This window comes from Stegostoma tigrinum, chromosome 5, assembly GCF_030684315.1.
Source record: "Stegostoma tigrinum isolate sSteTig4 chromosome 5, sSteTig4.hap1, whole genome shotgun sequence".
NCBI lineage: Eukaryota > Metazoa > Chordata > Chondrichthyes > Orectolobiformes > Stegostomatidae > Stegostoma > Stegostoma tigrinum.
In genome coordinates, this window is record NC_081358.1 from 27,860,145 (window position 1) to 27,886,171 (window position 26,027).

The following is a 26,027-nucleotide window of genomic DNA, read 5'->3' on the forward strand; positions in this document are numbered from 1 at the left end:
AGTGGAGAGCCAGAGGATTGGGAAGCCCTACAAACCAACAGGGAATTTTTTTTTTAATTAAGAGAGGGGAAAAGATGAAATTCGACAGTAAGCTAGCTAGTAATATAAAGAGAGATTTCAGAATTTTTTTAGATGGCTAAAAGACAAGAGAAAGGCAAAAGTGGGCATTGGTCTGTTGGAAATGAGGCTGGAAAAGTAGCAATTGGGAACAAAGTAACGGCAAATGAACTGAACATGTACTTTGCATCTGTTTTCACAGTGGATGACACCGTCAAGAATCAGGGGGCAGAGGTGAATGTCGTGGCAATCACTAAGGAGAATTGCTGGAGAAACTGAAAGGTCTGAGACTGGTTAACTAACCTGGGCAATTTGGACTACACTGAAGGTTCTGAAGGAACTAGCTACTTAGATTGCAGAGGCACTCCTGGTGATCGATCAGGAATCACTTGAGTCGGGGGGCTGGCAGGGAGAAGGTGTTCTAAAGAACTGAAAAATGACTATTGTAATACCCTTGTTTACAAAGGGAAGGAGGCAGAAGACAGGTAACTATAGGCCTGTTGGCCTGACCTCAGTTACTTGTAAAACTTTTAAGCGCATTATTAAGGATGAGATTGTAGAATGCTCAGAAGTGCATGGCAAAACAGGGCCGAGTCAGCATGGCTTCATCAATGGGAGGTCATGCCTGACAAATCTATTAGAATTCTTTGAGGAAGTAATGAACAAGTTAGACGCAGGAGAGCCAGTGGACATGATCCATTTGGATTTCCAGAAGGTCTTTGACAAGGTACCACTAAGGATGCTGATAAATAAGATGAGCCATGCTGTGACAGGCTAGGTACTGGCATGAATAAAGGATTGACTGACTGGCAGAAGACACAGAGTAGAAATGAAGACATCTTTTTCATATGGCAGCCAGTGACTAGCGGATTTCCACAATGGTCTGTATTGGGACCACAACTATTCACTATATACATTAACAACATGGGCTAAGGAACTGAGGACATTGTTGCTAAACTTACAGATGGAACAAAGATTGGTAGCAGGACAGGTAATGTTGAGGAAGTGAGGAGGCTGCAGAAGGACTTATACAGGTCAGGGCAGTGGGAAAAAAACATAGTAGATGGAATATGATGTAGGCAAGTGCAAGGCTATGCACTCAGGTGGGAAAAGTAGACGTATAGACTATTTTCATAATGAGGAAAAGCATCAGAAATATGATTGAAACAGGATTGAAAAGGGGCTGTAGGTATATTTCAAGATTACAATTTAGTTGTTGGCAAGTTTTGACACATGTTTTTAGATGTAAATTTTGATGGAAAATAAATTGATAATTTTTGAGTTCATTGAAGAAACGTGGTGAAAGTCAGTTTTATCCTAGATAGGAGAACCAAAAGGGAAGGCAAACCACCATTTTATTAGATGAATCAAATTATACTAACAATACAACCAGTTGATGTAACAGTATGACAATTGAGTTAAGGTAACTTAAAGACATGAGGGAGGAGCTGGCCAGAGCTGCTTGGAAGGCGAGTCCAGCTGGAAAGATAGTGGAGCCTCAACAGCAGGAGTTTCTGAGGTAATTCAGGAGACACAGCCGAAATTCATCCCAAGGAAGAAGAAGCATACTAAGATGAGTCAACCATGGCTGACAAGGGGAGTGAGGGACAGCATAAAGGCAAAAAAAAAGCATACAATGTGTTAAAAATTAGTGGAGAGCCAGAGGATTGGGAAGCCCTACAAACCAACAGGGAATTTTTTTTTTAATTAAGAGAGGGGGAAAAGATGAAATTCGACAGTAAGCTAGCTAGTAATATAAAGAGAGATTTCAGAATTTTTTTAGATATTTAAAAGACAAGAGAAAGGCAAAAGTGGACATTGGTCTGCTGATTATTGGGCTTCACTGTCAATGCATTCTCCTGTCCCACTCATAACAAGTTTTCCCCTCTACTTTCTTTTACAAATTACTTTAAATTTGTTTATTTCATTGTAAATCCTTTCACAAATGAGACCATTTCTCCTTAATTTCTCTGTCTAGACCTCATGATTTTGAAAACTTCAGATTCCCTGTCACATTCCTTAAAAGAAAACACAGTCTCAACATCTTCAATCTACCTTTATAATTGAAATTCTTCATCTCTGCAATCAAATACTTTTTATCCTTTTTATGCCAGGGCTTCTAACAGTATTCACAAGTCTGTTGTCTATTACTGTAGCAAATGCCTTCTGAAGTCTATGTATACCATTCCAACGTTGGTTCTCATCCCCCCAGTTATCAACAAACTCTAATAATTTGGTTAAACATGACTTTCTCTCAGGAAAGCCATACCATCTACCCTTAGTTCTGAAGCCAGACAGTGTCATATGGCATCTATGAATTTGCCTTGAAACATTGCAGCACAGAAAGAGCCCTTTATGTCAAATCTGCCCATGCTGGTTCTCTCCAAAAACAATTCACCCCTCTGCTTCGTTCCCATACTATTGAAAGAAACTTTTTGTCCTTCAGATAATTTTCCAATCCCTGTTGCAATCCTCTTCCAATCAATCTGCCTTCACCATAGTCTCAGGCAATGCATTCCATATGTTAATCACTCGTGGAGCAAACATGTTTTATTTTCCCCTTTTTGATACTGTTGCTTCCTTTGTCAATCATCTTAAATTAACGTCCTCTGGTTCTTTATCCTTCCACCAACAGGAACTGTTCCATCCTGTCAAAACCAAATAAAACTCTCATGATTTTAAAAACTTCGGTTAAATTTCCCCTAATCTTTTCTCCAAAGAAATCAGCTGCAGCTTATGCATGTAACTAAAAGCTCTCACTTGCTTGCTTCTGTACGCTATGACTGATCATGCGCACTAGTCATAAAATTAGATCACAAATCATTCTAAAGTTACACTTGTTTAAATTTTAGAAAGGGCTACGCAGGGCTAAAATATGGTCATTAGTCACATGATACAAGTTGATTAGAATTTCTAGAAAATTCAAACCAGCAGTTACCAGGCATAAACTAAAACTATCATTCTCCTGGAATCTCACAGATCCTCCACTGAATGAACATTGCAGTCAAACCTACGCAAAAGAACAGCAGGCACTACATCTCCTGAGCAGGGGGGGAAAATACTGAGAAGCTATTAAAACTCTGTATACCTGAAAAGGTGCTAACAGTGCACCATTTATCTCAAACAACGATGCTTAACCTCATGACATTTGCCAAGGCATCAGCTATCCCATTTATCTCCTGAGCTGAAAACTAGACTCTGGACTTGAGGGATGGGAACCAATTGTTAAATTGAAACTGATCCCTTAATTGGGCTATTATAAGGCTCAACTCCCACGCACCCTGACACCCCTCCCCGACACCTCCCCCCGCCCCCCTTCCCCCCCACCACCACACCCCAGCCTATGGAGAGGTTAATTGTAATCTCTGGACCTTTCTAGTGATTATCTATTTTACTGTTAACAGCACAGTCTGCTGAAATCTGAAATAGAACAAAGAACTGTAGATGAAGGGGATCTGAAAAAAAAGCAAATTCTGCAGAAACTCAGCCAGTCACCAGGCTTGAAACATTAAACTCTGCTTTATTACCACAGATGCTGCCAGACCTCCTGAGCTTCACCAACAATCTCTGCTTTTCTTTCTGCTAAGATCCATGTCTGCTTGCAAGACCTTCAGCAGAAAACCAAACTCTAGGCTGAGCTAAGCCTGCCTCAAGTTTATTACCTCCTTCAAAGTCTAATTCTCTGGAAGATCCCTGATATCTTTCAAGAAGTGAAGCCAGCATGTATACCAATAGCAGTTGCTACACTTCTATCAACAGTAAAAGAATTCTGAAGTTTCAGCTAGCTACACCAAGTTGATTCTGTGGTCTTGTCATCAAGAACCTTCAATGAACACTAACTTTCTGGACTCTGATGAAAATTATATTAATTAATAGCAAGAACATAAATTGGTGGAGAATCTCAGCAGATTTGGCAGCATCTGTGGAGAGAAATCAGAGTTAATGGTTCAGTGTTAATGGGAACTGCAGATGCTGGAGAATCCAAGATAATAAAGTGTGGGGCTGGATGAATACAGCAGGCCAAGCAGCATCTCAGGAGCACAAGAGCTGATGTTTCGGGCCTAGATCCTTCAGGTCTAGTGTCTAGACCTAATGAAGGGTCTAGGCTCGAAACATCAGCTTTTGTGCTCCTAAGATGCTGCTTGGCCTGTTGTGTTCATCCAGCCCCACAATTTGTTATCTTGTATTAATGGTTCAGTGTCCCTTCTTCTGAACTGCTTTTGTTTCTGATTTTCAACATCCACAGTTCTTTCTGTTTTTCATATTAATTAATATTCATCTCCTTGTTTTTGTCATCTTTTCCTCAGCACTAATCCTGTTGGCATGACTCTCGTTATTGGTTGCTGCATCTCCCTGAAATTCTACACTCTCTTCTCCTTTAAGCAGAAAAAAAGGGACCAATGAATATGATAAATGGAACATTTGAGAGCATGATTGTGATAGATGGGTATAAAATGACATGCTTTCTCTCCTTTTCTCCTCTTCATCCTTCCAGCAAAAATGATCATGTTCATCATCTAGGGTCCTGGGTATAATTCCAATGGGTGTATAGGTAACCACTAAGGCTGATCTGTGTTCAGAAGTTTCAATTCCAAATTGGACAGTAGGCAATGAAATTGCTAACACTTTATTTCTTCTCCTTGCACATGTCACTATTTCTTCCTCTTGGTTGCACCAGCCCAGGCAATCCTGTGTGAAATTCTCCCAGAACTCAAAATCAATATCAAAACTCCCAAGTGAAAGTTTTGGAATGTTCTTGTAGCAACTTCTTTAGCCATCATGAAAACATACCTTAGACTCAAAGTACCTGTAGAAGGCTCACTTTGGAAGCATGCTGGCTACATGCCCAATTCAACTCAGCTTTGACTGTATCACTATGATGTTGTTGCTTGGTAGGCAAGCCTGGTATTTATTTCATCATGCTATGTATTTTTTAGAAGGCAGCTCAATTGCAAATTGTTGGATTTCTTGGCATGCTACTGGTACCCAGGTCAAATCTTGCCCACGTAAAGTGGAGTGGTCAAGACTATTGCTCTGTATGCTTTCAGCTTGGGAGGCAGATTTGCTCCTTCTTGTTCCCAGACTAACGTTCAAAGTCTTTCAAAGGCAACACTTGCTTTAACAATTCTTGAACATGTCTCATTGTCAATGTAGAAATATCAAGAATTCGCTGCTTAGATCAGTCAGTTTATGAACCAATGATCTGTTAGGGGCATGAACTGAAACCTTGGGCTCAAGAAGGGCTTCCTGGGGATTGTGGTTTTTTTTATTATTTCCATTTTCTTTATGCTGATTTAAGGTGAAAACTATCACTTGCTTTGGCGATCATTCCAAGTCCATTCCATATATGTTCAGCTCTGACTGGGCAGCCAGGGCATGGTTATAGGCACAGGAAATAGTGAAGTACATCTTTGGAGATCTTGATCCTTGCTTGGAGCTGTGACAGATTGAGCAACCTCACATCCATCTGATATCTTATTTTGATACCAGGAAAACCATAATTGGAAGCTATTTGGGAGAATGGCAGAGACAAACATAAGAAAGAGGGTGGCCTAGTGGTGCAGGTGGAGTGGAGCTTGGCGATATTGCAGCAATCACAATAGAATCTCATTCATCTCCATTGCCGGCAAGTTTTCACCAGAATTTCTGTACTATAAGACTCTACAACTATATTTCTGAATTGCTTAGTACAATATCTCAAGCAGAACTTGCTGCCAGAGAGTTGGTACAGATTCAGGAAGTGTCAAGAAATCACTGGTAGGATGTGTTCCATTGGGCATCTCCAAGGAAATGCCTTTACATTGTGTTTAATGGCCATACCAATGCCACTGTCACACTAAAAGGTAAAGTCACTATAATCCTACCAGACTATAGGGCTGCTATCTTGTTTGAGAAGATGGCTAGTGGTAGTTTAACCTGACAGCCCCGTGCCTCAGGCAACGAGGGAGGTTGAGAAGGAGAGCCCATCAGCTGGTGTGGGAATTGAATCCACACTGTTGGCATGATTTGGCATCACAAACAACTGAGCTTCTGACACCATAAAAGCAACGAGGGTCTTGGAAGGTAACAGCAGAGATTTAGATTCCTTGAGAAGTTCATCGCGGTGGAATATTGTGAAGAGGAGGTGACATGAAGAGTGGCTCAGGACTCTGAGTCTGTACTCAATGGAGTTTAGAAAGATAGGGGGTTGGGGTGGTCTTAATGAAACATAATGGTGGAACAGACATGATGGGACAAATGGCCCAATTCTGTTCCTGTATCATATGGCCTTATAGATTGACATTTGCATGATTGCATGTTAGTGTATGTCCTGCAAATTTGATGCGGAGGCAACAGTAATTTAAAATATTATAAACTTATTGTTTGAATTACTGGGTCTTTCACAGATGCGATTTTTTACAGTTTGCCGTTTTTTTTGCTTGATTTATGATGCCACCTGAGTCTATCACTGACAATGAAATTCCTTGAAATTCATCCCTGGTAAGTCAAATTTTTACATAACTTTAAACAGAATCAGTGAAAATAAAATTGTAGGATATAACATATGTACTTTCAACAATTTGGTTTTGTGCTGTGAGTCATAGTTCAGTTTCTACATTCAGTGAAAGATATGGTTACAGTTCTTGGTTACAAAAAGAAAATAAACTGCACAACTTTAACCTTGGGAAACTTTTAGATATCATGCTACCATAAATATATGAAAATTCCAAGTTATAAGGATTAAGCCATGTTCCTTCTGTAAATGAGTCTGCACACATGTCATCTTGTTAGAGAAATATGGGAATCTACTTTGACAACAGAAGATATAAAAGCAGCATAACATCATCTGATATGAAAATCTGATCTCCTGTTAGTTTTTTCCCAGGAATATTCCTCTACATTCATTAATATGTGTAGGCAAAATTCCACACAGTGTGCACCTGCAAAATGGTCAGTTTCGACATTGACTTTTTGTACAAATGACGCATTGAGTAAGTGTCTCAGAGACCACCATCTGTCAGGAGTTGACATGTGCATCAGGATGTTACAGCACTCAGTTCTCCACAACATAGTCTTTATTTTACCCTTGGGTAAACTCCACTAATGGGCAAATAATTCAGCATTGCATTTGCCACAAGCACCAGCCAAGTTGTGAATACAGAATTATACAAGGCTTAAAATGGTTCTTACTTTGGGAATATACACTTGCGTTTCATTAAAATGTGGGTAGGAAAAAGTATCCCAAAACAAATTGCAAAACAATAAAATCTTGAGACATTGACCATTTTTTATTTCAAATTCTGTCTGACTAACCTGGTTCGAGATTCTGGTGATGGGAATGTTATGGAAAAGATATTATTGAAATGAAACGGTGATCATAAATCAATGCTTACCGTTTAATGTTATATATCATTTTTGGCAGTTTTCTGACTCTAATTAATATGAACTGATTTCTTGCAGTATACTAGGAAAGACACCCTTAAAGAAAGTGGACTAAGCAACCCTGGCTTTTATTAGCAGCAAGAGGTTTGTTACATACAAGACTACAGATCCAATTACATTTTTATTTCAATCATTACACATTGCTTAAACCTGAATCATTAACACTTCTGTTAATTTTACAGAAACAATATATTGCATAAAAGATATTGCTATAAATCAATTTGAAACATTTAACTGTAACCTCCATAGAAGTTACCTGAACAATTTTTACTCCATGCTCATTTGAAGCTGCTATCTATAACGGATTGTCAAAGTAAAATTATGAATTTTAATTATAAAGATGTATTCTACTGAACCTACGTAACAATATGAAGTCAAATTATTTGGCCATTATTTTACGAGCACCACAATTCAACATCTATCAAGGTGGGAGATCAAAGTTTATACGTTTGGCTGTAGCTGGAGATTAGGGGTTTAAACCACTTTCAGTAGAGAGTAGTGCAAAGAACACCTGGCTCTGACTCCCAGCAGTGCATTAGCTCGAAACAGAAGAGTGAAACAATCCTTGGACTAATGAGCCCCAGATGAAAATACTGTTTAACGAGAATGCTTCACTCTTTAAAACCCTTGTTTTGATTGATGAGCAAATTGCTTGGAATTCCAAAAATGCCTCCCACATTAAAACACAGCCCTCTTTACTCAATTATCGGGCAGTGAATATTTTACATTTTTAATGTTGCAGAATGAAGCAAATAACCAAAACTTGTGTCAAGAAAATTTAAAACGTTGTTCATTAAAACCTTTCTCATTCCATTAGTAGAGTGAGATGATGGAAACTTTAAAAAAGAGTAGCTATTGTATGGAATGGAGACATTTTCTTTTTGTATCCAAAAGCAGCATTGCTTGTAAGATTTAACATTGTAACTTTCAAATTTGCTTCAAAATTCCTCCAACACATGGGCCTCAGGATGAATGGGGTGATGGCCGAAACCATCATGAAGTTCATGATAAGGAATAGAGACCTAGAGCTCCTGCCATTCTTAACTACAGGTTTCACTTACATCTTGTTTCTCAAAATCCAACCTTACAGACAGCCAAGTGAGAGAAGGTGATATTCTTGTGACAGAAGACGGCAACCAGGGATCCTTGGAGATAAACTATACAATCAGTTCCAATTCATAACAGATTGTAAATCATTTTATACACCAGATTTAAGAACTGAAAGATACTTAGAGATGCATAGCATATATCCTGTGCTATATTTCAGACCAGATGAATATCCAAGGCCTTTGTGTTCAAATGGATACAAGACATTCTGTAGTACTACTCTAAGGAGGAGCAGGGATATTCCCCATAACTTTCTGGCCAAACCTTACCCCTCAACCAACATTACTGAGCCAAATGATCATTAAACCTTTGCTGTTTGCTGAAGGCAAATGGACTGCTAAAGTTCCAATGTTAGAAGACTGACTACACTGTCAGCTGTCAAATTTTTTGTAATGCCCTGAATTTGTTATAGGTGCCACAGAAATACAAGTTCTTCTTAATCGTTTAGTCAAGAAAGACTATTCAAGCCCATTTGCTTTAGGAATTTTGATCTAAGTGCGTGCACATGGACTTATATTTTACCGGCTCCCACTCCCTCTCGGGATCAGACTCGGCGCAGGGCAGGTGAGTACAAAATTAGGTGCAACTTCATGAAAACTATTTATGCATCTCATCACAACCCCAACCTCCCAATACAATTTTACTTGCAGCAGGAAAGGCATTAGGATGCATACTCACCGCGGACAAGTTGATGCTCTTAAACCTTTGTAGTATACAATACCTTCAGCCACTTTTTGCTGTCATGTGAAGTGAATCAAGTTGCTTGAAAGATTGCCATCTGTGATGCTAGTGATCTCAGAAGGAGGCCAAGATGGCTCATGTACTTTGCATCTATGGTTGATTGGTGCAAATGTTTCAGCCTTATGTTTTGCACAAAAGTCCTGAGGATGGGGCATTTTGTGGAACATCTTACTCCTGTTTAATTGCCCACCACCATTCCTGACTGGATGTGGTAGAATTACTGAGCTTACATCTGATCCTTGAATGGTGGGGTCACTTAAACCAGTATATAATATGTTCCTTCTGTTATTTGGCATGCATGTTGTAGTTCCTGTAGTTGCCGTCACCTCAGAACCCTGCAGTTAAAATCACCCTTGGTCTCAAGGGGTTGAGTAAAAAGAAAATATATGTTGTACCTCCCTAAATCATCTCTCCCTTATCGGGCTTGTTGTGCCCGTTATACCTCCAGTTTTCTGAAGACCCTGTAGTGCTTCTGGTTTTCCAGCAGGCTAAGGGGGACCATCTATATTCTTTAAAATAATAGTTTTTCATCTAGTATTATGCCACACAGCAATTTTTAGATATAATTAAAGACTCTTGTCCTAACTTGACAGGTCTGTGGTTTGGTAAATTCTATAGTCTAGCAATAGCAGTGTCACAAAGTTGCCAGATTACAGATGAGAGATGGCAGTAACATTTATAATGGATATCAGAAATTTATAGATGAGATTATTTATTAATAAAGAGATAAAATGCCTAAAGACGCAACAGTGTAAGATTTCCAGTTTTAATTCAGGAATAAAACACAACAGGGAGATAATTCAGTTTTCTTGGTCGTTGAAGAGGTGGGTGGATGTGATGCTTCAACTTTTGAGAAACAACTCAGTATGTCGGAAACAACATTGAAAATGTTTGTTGATCTGCCTGAGTGTTTTTAAACAGCAAAAGACAAGGTTGAACTCAAAAGACTCATTTCACCCATCTGGCTTGCAAATGATCTTGAGGGAAGGAAATCTTCCATAGAATCATAGAATCCTTGCGGTGCAGAAAGTGGCCATTTGGCCTATTGAGTCTGCAGTGACCCTCCAAATAGCAAATTATCAGACCCACCCTATCCACATAACCCCACCATCCTCAACTGAGTCTGTCCTATATTTGACTCCAGACCCCTAAAAATGGATTGATCCTCTCTAGAGAAGTTCAGAGTCCATAAGACCATAAGACATAGGAGTGGAAGTAAGGCCGTTCGGCCCATCAAGTCCGCTCTGCCATTTAAATCGTGGCTGATGGGCATTTCAACTCTACTTGCCTTCACTCTCCCCGTAGCCCTTGATTCCTTCTGAGATTAAGAATTTGTCGATCTCTGCCTTGAAGGCATCCAACATCCCGGCCTCCACTGCACTCCATGGCAATGAATTCCACAAGCCCACCACTCTCTGGCTGAAGAAGTGTCGTCTCATTTCCACTTTTAATTTACCCCCTCTAATTTTAAGGCTGTGCCCATGGGTCCTAGTCTCCCCGCCTAAAGGAAACAACTTCCTAGCGTCCATCCCTTCTAAGCCATACATTATCTTGTAAGATTCTATTAGATCTCCCCTCAACCTTCTAAACTCTAATGAGTACAATCCCAGGATCCTTAGCTGTTCATAATGCATTAAACCTACCATTCCAGGGATCATCCGTGTGAATCTCCGCTGGACACGCTCCAGGGCTAGTACGTCCTTCCTGAGGTGTGGGGCCCAAAATTGGACACAGTATTCTAAATGGGGCCTAACTGGAGTTTTATAAAACCTTAGAAGCACATCGCTGCTTCTATATTCCAACCCTCTTGAGATAAACGACAACATTACATTCGCTTTCTTAATTACGGACTCTACCTGCAAGTTAACCTTTAGAGAATCCTGGATCAACGCTCCCAGATCCCTTTGTACTTCTGTTTTGTGAATTTTCTCACCATTTAGAAAATAGTCCATGCCTGTATTCTTTTTTTGTTCAGAAGAAATCAGAGATGGGCAGCAATGTCCAAGTTCGTATTATCAAAATATCTCCTGTCATAAATAATTTCAAAGCATTTCTGGACAACCAGTAAATTGCTCACACATAAATACATGAAGCGCTCTCACGAGACCTGACCACAAAGCAGGGTACTAATTGTCTTGTGTGTCACGTCTGAGATAAATGTCACAAACTGTGCAGGGTAGCTCTGGGCTGACAATGCTTCTCTGGGTGCACAGCTGCCTTTTAAAGATGTTTTCTAAAACGTCACCCTTATGATTTTTAGCCAAGGAAATGCTAATTGTCTGGCACCAGAAAGAATACCAGGTGAATGACACCTCAGTCATTGTCCAAAATGCTGATGCATTATTCTAAAGAGTATGTTTGAGATGAACTTGTATACTTTCACAAGTAATAGGAGGAAAATGCCATTTTTGCCGTAGGCTCGCAGTGCATTTCTTTTTTTAACTCCAGTAAACTTTCATGTATCAATTGATTGATGACAAAATGGCATTAAAAGGGCTGACCTGGGATGGTCTGTTTTTTTAAATATCAGCTTGCGCAGAAATTGCTGCAGTAAAACTGGTTAACAAGGAGAGCCCACATGAACCAGAAGATTGGGAGACATAGCCTGTAAGAATAAACTGGTAAATGCAAACTGACAGTCTGGCATGTTTAATGTTAACAATTTAGCATGAAAACAACCATAACCAGCACTAAAATATTGTTTAAACACAGCTGGGTCATCTTTAAAATCCTTACTCAAAACTCTAGCACTTTTAACTCTCAAAGTTGATATAACCTGCAGTAAACATAGCCAGCTGGAGAAGGGCTAATGGTACATTAAGTCAGCTTTTCAAAGAGAACATTCTGAATGTTGTAAAATGCCATGAGACTGGATGTGCTGTGGGGTCCTAATTTGTGAGTTTATTGTTTGCTGTTCTAAATAAACTCTCAGCTAATACTCATCTATCAGAGTCATCTTCTAGACTGCAGTGCAAAGGGCAACATTTCAAAATTTCAGCAACACTTGTTCTAGGTGACTTCATACTACTGCCATTTAGAAAGCAAAAGCTTTACGTTATCCAAGAACTTTATAAAAAGATCCAACTTACATTTATTTCTATCGTCAGAAAATGCTTGATTGTAACCAATTTAATTTTCTACTAGTAAAACTTGAGCTGACCTCCAACCACCACCATCTTCTTTTATTCCAGGTATGAGTTCATTAGGTCCATCTTTCTCAATGGGACAATGAAAGCAGAGTCTGAATATTTTAAATGGAAAAATAAAGAAATTCTTGATGAGCAAGGAAGTGAAAGAGAATTGGAGTGGTTTAAGCAGGAATATGAAATATTCAGTTATGCCATGATCTTATTGGATGATAGAGTAGGTTTGACAGACCAAGTGGTCTACTTTCATTTTTACTCCTGCTGTTAATTTGACATGTTCATATTTACAGACATACTAGTTGCTAAGACCATATCAAAGAACATCCATAACACAACATCTCCTGACATGGAAAGATTGTGATAATTTTCTAAGGGCAACCAAATTTCTCCACAACTTTCCAAAGGCTTTCACAACTGACTAACTGTGTCAAAGACATTGGTCAGGCCAACAAGGATGGTGCATTGTTCAATGTTTTGCTCTTGACATTTGTCCTGAAGCTAACTAACTGCAAACACCTTATCGGTGGTTCATCAAACTTTTTGGAAAAAGCAACATTAACTCTCTGACAGCAGATTCTGATCAAGGTGTTGAATTAAATGGTTCAGAAAGATTTTGGTGATGGTGTTACTGGCAATGAAGAGGAATGAAATTCTTCTTTGATAATTTTATTTGATTTTATTTTTTATTGTCATATATATGAAGATACAGTGAAAAGCATTGTTTTGCATGCTAATCAGAAAAAAATGATACCTTATGTAAGTACATCAGGGTAATAGAACAGAATGCAGAATATAGTGTTACACCTACAGAGAAGGTACAGAGAAAGATCAACTCTAATATATGAGAGGTTCATTCATAAATCTGATAAAAGTGGGGAAGAAGCTGTTCTTAAATCTGTTGGTACCTGTTTTCCAACTTTTGAATCTCCTGCCCGTTGGAAGAGAGTATAACCAGGATAGGAGAGGTCTTTAATTATGTTGCAGAAGCAAATTACTGAAGATGCTGGAATCTGTACTGAAAACAAAAAATGTTGGAAATCACAGTGGTCAGATGGCATCCATAGCAAGCTAATATTTCAAGTCCAGATGACATTTCTTCATAGCTCCTATGAGCAGCCATTAGACTTGAAATGCTAGCTTGCTATGGGTGCTATCTGTCATGCTGCGATTTCCAGCATTTTTTGTTTTCAGTCTTTGCTTATGTTGGTTGCTTTCCTGAGGCAGTAGGAGTTGTAGATGTGGTCAATGGGAGGAAGGCTAGTTTTCTTGATTGGCTGGGCTGTGTTCACAACTTTTTGTAATTTCTTGTGGTCTTGTGCAGAGCAGTTCTCATACCAAGCTGTGATGCATCCAAATACAATGCTTTCCATGGTGCATTTATAAAAATTAGTAAGAGTCATTGTGGACATGCCAAATGTCTTTAGCATCTGAGGAAGAAGAGATGCTGGTGTGCTTTGTTGACTGCATTATTGCAAGATTGGTGAGTTCCTTGTTGCTTGTTCTGGTTAATAGTGTAGGTATCATTGTATTCTTGTGTAATGGGGCTCTTTGCCTGCAAATAGATTGGACAGCTTTCATGAGCTTCTTGACCAGGCATTGTCCATCAGGCTTGTAGATCTCATGTGAGATAACATCAGCTGCTGAACATTTGTCAGTAGACAGGAGTTTAATTGTCTTAATTATTGGAAACTGCACAGTAACTTAACAGTAAAACAGATGATGCTGTGGCAGTCCATTGATTTCTTCTTCATTGATGGATGAAGACTGACTGAGGTTGTAGTTAAAGTACTCTGCCTAACTTTCTAGAATTTGGAGTTTTCCTGTAAGCAATATTCAACAGTGGTAGCAGCAATTGGTGATGAACTTACAGACTGGGGCCTGAAGATGGGTTTTAGAGCATCAATGAATCTCCCCTAGTCTTTGTGGTTTGCATATGATAGAAATTCATTTCTCTTGAGTTCAGATTGTGACAAGTCTGTATATTTCTTAATTCCACCAGGAGTTTAGAAGTCGCCCTGTACAGAATACCAAGAGGGATAGATCTTGGTGCTTTGAAGTTATTTGTTGTTATTCAGTTCAAAGGTCAATACCCCATATGGCTTTTATTATATGCTCATTCTGTCTGAATAAGACATAGTCAATTATGCCAATAGCTAGAATGGTGATATATCCAAGATATCTTGTTTTAATTAGGTAGGCAGAAAACAGTGTTTGTGATTAAGAGATCATGGTCAACAAATAACTTTAGACTGGGGAGATTTCTGCTAGAACTGCCAACCATGTTGTTGTTCTGATTACCTCTTTCCTTGCCCAATGATGTGTATTGACTTAGGAAGCAGAATGGAAGACACTTCCCTGTCTGTATGAATTTAGGAAATGCAAGGAAAATTTTCTGTTCACAGGATTTACTGAGATAATTCTTGTACTGATCTGAATGCTGATTTTTGGTCTTCTTTCTCTGGGTGCTATCACTCATTTGGAGGAGGCACAAGGTAGCTGGTCTGTACATATGTAAGCCCCCCTAATGTATCAGGTTGCTACAGTGTGCTGAAAATAGTAAAGGAAAAATAAATTGGTTTTCTTCAGGCTTGAATTGATTTTTCTTCTGCAGAGAACAGAGAACAGCTGGTGGATATCAGTTGGCTTTTCACTCTCTTTTATTCACAGCTCCAAGCTGCTCTGTTACCTTAGAAGCAATCATAAAGTTGTTGGAAGACAGAAAGCCTTCTTTTGTTATGAATTAATGGTCACCAGTCCATTGACCAATCAGCTACGTGTTGCCAGCCGTATCTTCATTTGTATAGACCTCATTGGCTTCAGTTCATCTGCAAACTATGCTTGAACAAGCAGCTGTGTTAACAACACTTAGAATGAATGTCAGGTTAATTGCTACAATGATCCTTCAGCATTTCTCAATTTTAAAATAGTCCTTTTGTCCATTTCAGCCCATAATTTAAAAATACCAAAATACAAAGGCACAGTCTTTACACAATGGTGATCAATGTCTCTGTTCTATTCTCTTTTTGAGATTGAATTCCACCTGTGCTGATGGTATCCCAGCTGGCCAAGGAAGTTAAGCAGACAATGTACGAAGCACTTTTTCGAGCCCCTTCCTGACCCTAGGGAAGAGACTTCATCCTCATGAAAAGGGATGTCCAATCATTCAGGAGCCAGACAAGACCCATTTCTACTTCCTTCTAGTGATAAACAACACTGTAGCCCGAGATAACTGTATGCAGATTCACGCATACAGTTCCCAGTGATACCCCACATGCTGCTACTTGACTCAGGCCCTGTGACCTATGGGTGATGGATGGCAGATGATAGTAGGGTGAGGAAAATGACTTGTGCTTAAGTCAGATCAGAGTGAGAAAGAGCTGTACATTAACAGGCTCACTGTCTTGCCCTGATCAGTGACAAGACAAGGCTAGTTGATGGCAATAAATCGTGGTCGCTTTGTCTTGTTAAGATCTATAATTTCCACAACTTGCTTCTGAAACTCCATCAAGACCGATAGACCTTAAATTGTTCCTGTCTGCTATTAATTCACCTTTCTCATGACAGGCTTGACAATCTCCATATCCTACACTCATCTGACAGTTTTGACCTGCCCATTGAAACAGATTATCAGGGTGTTCCCAATGTGATACATCAACAGTTACCAGGAACCAAAGGTGAAACCTGATTGACAGTAAGGAGCAACACAGAGAGAGTCATTCTATCACAGTGAGCCCACTTTTAAGAAATAGTAACCCATCCTTACAATTCATATTTTTAACATATTTGTAAAGTTCAGTGTGAGTTAGCTCTTGGATAAAATAATGCTGGATTTCATTTAGAGTCTTACCAGATAAATCTTGTTCTCAGCATTACAGAATGATCAGAAGGTCGACTGTCTGTTCCTCAAACCATTTCTCTGTCTTCTCCCTGTAATCCTGCAATCCTCCTTTTCGGAGAATAATCCATTTCTTCTTGAATGCCTCAATTAAACCTGTCCTCACCCATACTCTCCAGCAGAGCATTACAACACATTGTTACATAATTGTAGCTTCGCAAAAAATAATGGGACATCTTAATTGTTAGCCAACAAAATAAGTAGTGTTCTCAGAATATCTGCTTCAAAGTGTTCAATAGTTGCAACAGCAAATAATTATGCTAGCATTAAGGATTATGTCTGTGATGCCTGTGCAGGCGAGGAAACAGAATCACATTGTGACATTAGCCCTTTTATTAAAATAGGCACCGAATGTATAAAAGGAAAAGATTTACACACTTGACGAAAAGTCCTGACATGACATGAAGCTTGACAGTAATTGCCTACAGATGTGAAGTTTCTAATTTGATAAAGACATATACATGAGCATTCTAACCAGTAACACACAATATGAGCAATTTTCTTAAATGGCAAATCTGATTTAGCACCTTTCTGGCTGAAAGCATACACTAGGAGTTCAGCCATGTGCTCCTATGGATTTCCATCTTTAGCCTTCTGGATACAAGGTCCTATTGCTAAGGATCCATATTGTGAATTTAATACGGGAAAATTAAAGTTTTATCATTGTACAACTGTATATCTCATAGTCTTGTTCATTGATCATTCATTTAAAGATGGAATTGAATTTGACTATTTCAATCTTCCCTTGCATTGCCATTCTTTTTTCGTTCATTCCTTCCAGCTATGTCTTTGTCTTATGTTCTCTTGCACATTTGCCACATTGTTATGTCCACATTGTTCCATTTGTCTTTGTGTCATTTTTGCTCTTTCTGAAAGACTTTCATAGACCATATAGAACATAACAGCACAGAACCGGCCCTTTGGCCCTCAATGTTGCACCAGCCTGTGAACTAATCTAAGCCCATCCCCCTACACTATCCCATCATTATCCATATGCTTATCCAAGGACTGTTTAAATGCCCTTAATGTGGCTGAGTTAACTACATTGACAGGCAAGGCATTCCACACCGTTACCACTCTCTGAGTAAAGAACCTGCCTCTGACATGTGTCTTAAATCTATCACCCCTCAATTTGTAGCTCTTTTTCCCTTGTTTTCTTTTTTTTGTATATCTTTCATACTCGATATGACTGACCCATCAGTTCACTGAAAGCTTATTTGGAATCATTTACATTTTGGCTGAGTGTACTCTGTGATAGGATTTACAAACAGCAAGGTGTGATACATACTATAAATGGGTAACTGTACAGTTGATCATTAAAAACTTCTCAGTAGCAATTTCATGTTATTCCATCTGTCTGCAAAGGAACAGTAGTAGCCTGAAAAATGAAAGTAATGTAAATCATCTTCTACTTCAGCTCTGTTTTCATCTACTGTAGCTTTTCTTGGGATGCCATTTTCAGTGCGCTTCCCAGCCACTATTTGAAGAAGGAGAGAACCAAATAAAATTTAAATCAGGTCTAATGATTGCTAATAAGAGCCCAGTATCACTTTCATTCAAAGAAATAGTTGTTGTGTGCAGTTTTCAACCCCATGGGTGGGAAATCATTCTTGGAAGCACTACTTAAAATGACACCCATCTTCATTAATTCCTCTACCTAGATTTCATTCTAGGAATTTTCATTACGAATCACCGATTTTATATTTTCTTCAGAATCTAAATGTATAAGATGCCCAGAGTTCACAACGGAGTCTTCCTCATCACTGTGACTAAAGGAAGGAAAGCAGCCAAAACAGTAGGTCAGGGAACATTGAAAAGCTACAGCTGGGCACTAGGGAAACCATATATGAGATATAATGACCATTGCCATCCTTACTTTGTCCATAGGATTACTAACCACTGAGTCAATTACCTTCAAACTGAGGAGCCGTGTAACAAGAAGCAGTATAGCTTCTTCTAGTAATAGGCACGATCTAAGACACTGAAAGTAACTATCTTGCTATTCCCTTTTGGCTTGAGCTCTTTCCAGGCTTAAGCAGTTGATATCCATCATATTAGTCACTCTGCAAGCTTGCAGCTAGCAGGTAGCTGATACCCTCCTCCTAGTTTTCAATGTGGATATCAACAGGGAGCAGAAGATAACTTTACTGAAAAAGGTTTTGCTGCCATTGTAGGCATCTCAAAGGTTCAGGCCATGATTGGATTCATTGAGTCCTTAAAATCAGAAACGAACAGAAAATATTTGCACTCAGTTGAGATGAAGCTAATGAATGATTGAAATGAGGACATCTGAACCAGTATCTTGGCAGATGTCAATCACAATACTTACTGTTGTCTAAGACAGTTAGTACCAAAAGCAAAAACAGAAAGCACTGGAAAAACTCAGCAGGTCTCTACATCTGTAGAGAGAAATCAGAGTTAACATTTCGGGTCAAGTGACCCTTCCTCAGAACTGTTCTGAGGAGAGGTTCTGAGGAAGGGTCACTCGACCTGAATGTTTACTCTGATTTTTGACCTGCTGAGCTTTTCCGGCAATGTCTACTTCTGTTTCTGATTTACAACATCCTCAGTTCTTTCAGTTTTTACTTAAGTATTAGAAGGATAGCAAGATCATGAGATAAGCTCTGCCCATCAGTATATGCATGATTGCTTCTGGGAGAAGTGACACTGGGTTTTGATATGTATCTATGTTACCACTTTAGTGCTAATTCCTTCTAGCTAACAGTAATATGTGCGTACTCTTAAATCGAGCCTGATGTCTCACATGTAATTAACTTACTGTTTATCCAGACAGACGCTATTTTCTGCCAAAGACATTGTGTGGACATCCTTCCCCAATCTGTAAAAATAACTTGGACCAAAGCCAAGAAGAATTGTTGGCAGTAGATGTTTCCATGTCATCGCAGATGGTTTTACAGGACATAAGTACGAAATGTACCATTGTCAGAAGGGTAGATTTAGTCATGAAGCGGTAGAGTATGAGTAGGCCTTATATAATGTGCTATCAGTGGTGATTTTCTGACAAAATCTTTCAGTCTACAAAAGCTACAGTTATCTGAAGGAAATGTTCAAGTTAGAAATTTCTTCTATACTAAGAAGATAAAGTTAAATCACTATATTTAGCAAATGAGGACTGTTATCATTGTGTAAAATTATTAGGAAAATCTTCAGATAAAACATTGAGAAAAGGGCGCTCATTAAGAAAATTGATTAATTGGTCCCGATACGATTCCACCTCTCAATTTTTTAATTGTTACCTGTGTTTCTAGATGCTTCCATAGCCTTTCCTCTTCCTTTCTTCTATTTTCATTGATGGGATGCAGCCATAGCTGGCTAGGCCAATATTTATTGCTTGGCAAATGCATTTATTAATGTTTTTGAAGTGTAGCCACTTGGTACAATAAGATAAAAAAAATTGTCTTCCAAAGTTGTTGTGTCATGCAATTTGAATAATATATGAATTTAGCTTTGTTAGATCACAGTTTGTTCTTTTGTTCACTGTTCAGTGATGCTGAAGGGATATATTTTTACCGAAAATAGATTCTGCAATGTGCCATCACTCAAATTCAGCAAAATCTTCCGGACTGCTTGCGAGTACATGTGTTAATAATCAAATATAACAGCCATATCATTCAATGTGTTGACTTTATACCCATCTAGAACAAAATAGCTTGTCCTTGGCTAAAAACAGTGACTAGTATCATTTATAAGACTGTTTTAGACCAAATACCTTTTTGTAACTACTTGTTCTTACATAATGTGTCATTAACAATCATGTGTGCATCAGTTTGATTACCACATTACCGTTAAATGCTTACTTAGACATAACTTTAACCTCTGAATGTGAAGTGAAATGAAAATGTATTTATCAGCGTGATCAAACATAAAAGTAAAGAAACAGAGGAACAGAAAAAAAGGCAGTTTCTAACACTTCTCTATATCTTACTCACGTTCCTTTCATCGTGAATGTCTTTCTATTACACTCAAATGAAATTTATGCTTTAAAATGACCCTGGGATGTGCGGGAGTGGAATGCCTCAGCACACCCACCCCCCTGCAAAAATTCTATCCCCTCTTCCCAATTCCTTCACCTCCGCCGCATCTGCTCCCAGGATGAGGCATTCCACTCCCGCACATCCCAGGGTCATTTTAAAGCACAGAACCATTTCAACTCCCTCTCCCATTCCTCAGACGACATGTCCATCATGGGCCTCCTGCAGTGCCACAATGATGCCACCTGAAGGTTGCAGGAACTGCACCTCATATTTCGTTTGGGAACCCTGCAGCCCAATGGTATCAATGTGGACTTCGCAAGCTTCAAAATCTCCTCTTCCCCCACTGCATCCCAAAACCAGCCCAGTTCTTCCCCTCCCCCCACTGCACCACACAACCAGACGAGCTCTTCCCCTCCCCCCACTGCATCCCAAAACCAGCCCAGCTCATCCCCTCCCCCCACTGCATCACCAAACCAGCCCAGCTCGTCCCCACCTCCCTATGCGGGATAGCGGGTCCTGTCCAGTTTATTTTTCAGATGGCCAGTGAGATAGTGGATTGTAAGTATGGCCTTTCTGTTTATGCCAGCAGGTCTTTTACAGAAATTAATAGGCGCTTGACCCATATTTCTCACTTTGGCATCTCACACTGGATGCAAAATATCTCCTACAGGCGTGTTTCACTAATTGCTTTATTCAAACCATATAATTTACCATCAGATATACAGTTTCTATACAAACAGCACCTCACTGGAGTCACTTGAGTCAGACTGCGTGCATAATGGCCGTGGGCACCAATGCCACTGCTAGCATGCTGTGGACACCTAATGAATTGGGGATAAGATGAATGACGAGAGAACATGAAGTTGGGAAACCGCTTATAGACACAGCCAAAAAATCCAACTGGAAACAACAGTAATGTAAGCCAATTATATCGTGATTTTTTTTTTACCATAGCCATTCAATCTTCTATAATAGCACAGCAATCAAGATGCCTCTTTATGAAATTGACTTCACAGTGAATATCTAGTGATTATTGGTGTGCATTAATACCATTGTGTTGAGCCTAAACCCTAGTTTTATGATGAATCTTAAGTTACCAGCAAAAGATAACTTTTATTCCAATGGTGCGGGGTCACTTCAAACCCATGATTTTATACTTGGAAAGTCTGTCAGCCAACAAATGTTCTGTGCCCTGTTGAATTGCTTTACTGGCAATAAACAATATGCCACTCACATTGTTTGTAGAGATATGATTTACAGACTAGGTTACTCAGCAGATCTTCGCACAAGAGTCATTATGGCTATCATAGTCACGGGAAGAATTGTTCAAGCTCTTGAAAGTATCATTAAGTAAGCTCTCAGCAGGTGATAAAGCATGGTACTGCTGTAGTGAAGCAAAACCAGTGAAGAGGACTGCCTCCGATATCTGGGGAGGAATGATGTGGGCCTTTGAGTGTTGATGGAATTATAGATAACACCTAACTTGTCCTGAGCATGAAGTTTCTGTCGACTTGTGAATTTACCCTTCATGACTAAATTAGACAATTTTAATGGACAACCAAATAGATTCCCAACTTTTAACTTTGTTGCCAAATTGCCAGATCATCCAAAAAATTCCCTCATCAAACTGCAGACCTAAATAAAATGTAATAATAAGAAGAGAAAATAAAGATTTTTGAATGTTCATTTGCAAAATAAATGCCCAGACCAAAATAAATCATCAATTTGATACCAACTTAAATATCATCATTCTTTCTTTATTAATAACCCATAGTAGCTCAGGATTGGTGGGCTGCATTTATATTGGCAAAATGCCCAGAGCTTCTGCAGAAGTTATATAGAAGGATCTTCAATAACTATTTCTTCAATGAAACTTTAAGTGCAAAGATATGGAGCTGGTTTGTATCTAGCACCGTTGACCTCTCCTTCGGAAGAGAAGGCATGAATGGTGAATGGCTCAGTGGTTAGCGGTTAGCACTGCTGCGTCACACCGCCAAGTACCTGGGTTTGATCCTATCCTTGGATGACTGTCTCTGTGGAGTTTGCACATTCTCCCTGTGTCCATTCCATGTGGATTTCCTCTGGCTGTTCTTCCCACAGTCCAAAGATGTTCAGGTTAAGTGGATTGGCCATTGGAAATGCACAGTTAAAGGGTTGTTGTCAGGGCTGGGGGGGAGTTGGATGTTCATGGGATACCATTCAGAGGGTCAGTATGGACTCGATAAGCCAAATGGCCTGCTTCCACACTGTAGAGATTCTATATTTCAAAACTGAAGATGTTAGAATCTTATCACAATGACATTTGTACTCTCAGGCTTAGAAATAGCTTGTGAGATAGACCTGGGGGGGTGGAGCAATTATGTGAAGTAAGTGGTGGATGGGATGTGGAGAAGACCACAAAATCTGAGATGGTGTATAATCAGTTCCTGTTCATTTAACCCAGAATTCCACGACTTAAAGAAACAGAAGGCCATTTGAAGGCCAGGAAGACTAAAGTAACATTCTATCCATACACCTCCCACTCCCAATTGACATCCTATTCCCTTAGATCCATTAATGCTATTAATTCGAATTGCTCCATGGTGGTAAATTTTGCAATTTTAGCGTTCATTTTGAAAATCCATATATAATATCCCCACATGCATTTCTCTTGTCTTACTCTTCCTATTAGTTCTTCAAATAATTCAGTAAGATTGGATTTTGTTAAAGAAACTTTATTTTTGGTTCCAGTGTATTTTGTTCCCTGATCTTTAAACAAAGGTTCTGGTACTCTGCTTATCACTACTGTTAGGTAAATTTACTGGCTATCCTTACCTTTTCAGTTTCATCTCCTTTGAGTTTTTTTTCTGCTTGGTCACTTTGGATTCATAAAGTCAAAGAGGTAGATAGAGTTTTCTTATGACTAATGCTTCAAATTCCTAGACTGGAGCCAGGACCCAAGCTATCTTTGCAGCTGGCGCTAGTGAGATTGTCAAAGTAATTTGTCAAAAATGTACTATATTTGCACAATGTGTTTTGTTCTTACTATAAGCCCTTTTTACTTTCTGTGAAGTATATCAAGCCATAAAATGCCACAACTAGACAGTTGCCTCATCAGAATCTGTAAATAGAAGCTGCATGAATACTTCAGCGCTGTTGGAGACATGATACCTTTGGTATGGTGGATCCAGATTTTCATTGGATATATACATACATAATACATGTGTATGTGTGTGTGTGGATTTTATATGTTGCATCTTTCTTTTAGAACAACATGCAATCAACTCATGAAAACTATTGCATAAACCTTCCTGCAACAAAGTAATTTCATCTTAAATATTTAATGTGAAAAAATGTACTATCAATGTAAACAGCTTATTTCTCTGCTCGAACTTGTTGATTTTTGATCTGTATCATCTGTAGCAAGAATCTTATCAATAATACATTTTCAGTTTGTTTCATTATATCTTGATTTAAAGATGCCTAAAATTTTATTGGTTTGCACTGAGTCATGTCTGGAGGAATTCCATAAAGGCCTGACTCTCAATATAGATATTTCTGTGCTTACAGCAAAAATCTTCTCTATAGTTTTCTTTCCATTACCAACAAAGTGAGCAGAAACAATTTTGCTGCATAAGTTCACCCATGTCAAAAATTAAACAATAGCTCATAAGTTCTGAATAAATTTATAAATCTTAACACACAATATGAGTGAAGTTTTGTTTCCATAAAATGATGGTTGTCTTTTATTCAACTTACAAAGGCTCCACATTAAATTGATGAAAATTACCCAACACTTCTATTAGTAATACTAGTGCTTATGGGCTTGTCAGAAACCACACTATCATTAAAACAATTCTATTAGAAAAGTATGGCTGTATTTATTGATAATTGACCATTAGTGTTTTCCTGTGATGTTAACTACAAATGCCTTGGGTAGCAGACATGTTATTTAATGAATCATTGTTCTAAATGTATGACTAATCATAGGAAACTTTTGAATGAGAGAGCCCAAATATTCAACAGGCTGGTACCTGCAACATATGGCCTTTTCACTGTGATCTATGGGAATGAATGCTCTCAGTTACCCTGTCAGATTCCTTCCATAACACCTTCGAAAAAGGCAGGGATAAAAGGGTGTAAATCACTTGATGCAGAATTCCTAGCCCTTGACCAGTTCTTGCAGCTATGGTATTTATGCAAAAACTGAAAGAACTGCAGATGCTGGAAATCAGAAACAAAAACTGAAATTGCTGGAAAAGTTCAGCAGGTCTGGCAGCAACTGTGGAGAGAAATCAAAGTTAATGTTTTGGGCCCAGAGACCCTTCTCTGGAACTGATGGTAGCTAGGAAAATGTCAGTTTATATGCAGAAGATAGGATGGAGAGGGGAGGTAAAGAGCAAATAATAGGTGGGAATAGAGTCCAAAGAAAGAGAAGACAGTTGGACAGACAGAGGAGTGGATAATGATCTGGCTGGGAGGGTGAATAGCTGTTAACGGGGCCTGTTTGAGGATAACAATGGGTTGTGTGTTATAGCAGACTATAACAAGGCCTGATGTCTGGAAGTTGGCATTAGGACATGGTAGAGCTCAAGCCCTTGGATTACAGAAATCAATAATGATAGCATGGTCTGCTATTTGTAATAAATACTTAAGACAATAAATCAAATCAAATCAAATTGTGACACCAAGACCCTTCCACAGACAATGCCCCTCAAGATGTCAGAATATCCACAGACAAAAGCCATTAGTGTTGCCTTCTCAATAGCTTCCCAGTTTCTAAGAACTATTCATTCCTGGAATCTCATGCTCTTGGCTTCCTCTTCCAACCTTGCCACAGTCAATGGGTCAGCTCTGTGAATGGTTCCTTATTGGATCAAAAGTTGCTCCCATTGAAAAACAAGCTTTACTTACTGTAAATGTTCCAAAGGATTTAACAATGTTTTGGGAAGAAGCGTCAACCTCTGATTTCTGAAGCAGCTGCCCTAAGCTAGGAGTATCTTTAAATGGCTATAAGTGACCCCTGCTACTCATGGATGTCCTACCTTCTTATTGCTCATTATGGATGCTGCCCACCTTTCCTCAATGCTGCTGGCCAGCTCCCTGACAGGCTGCCATCAAATGGGTGATTATTGGGCACCTTTCGAAGGTGGGGCCAGAGTGAGTCGCCCACTCACTCCCAAGCACATAGCTGCCCACCTCTAAGGACCATCAACTACAGCATATAGAATCGAGTAAGATTATCTGTAGATGTGAATCCAGGTGTTAGTGGTAGCATTTTACAGGAAAGATTTTTACATTATACTTGGTGGGTCGTTAAGGATTTGTGCTCTTGATTAGTCCCAGATGCAAATGCAAAACATTTTTTGGCTTAGTTTTCCTTCGCTCTCTCTGTTATTCAAAAGTTAACATTATCAAGTATTTTGAAAGCTTTCCTAAATGTAATGCGCCCACATTAAACAATGATGTTATTTCTATGGTAGACATGAGGGAAAGAGCAGCAGTCCATCAGACTGGGTTCTGCCAAGGTATGACATTAAGAACAGGTAACCTGTGTTTCATTCTTATAGTTACAGTTCCAACATCAATTGATCAGACAGTAAGGAGGTAAAAGGCAATGCTTTTATGGTAGTGAGATTCTATTTCCAATGAAGCATCATTGCTGTCCTACAAAATATACTATGA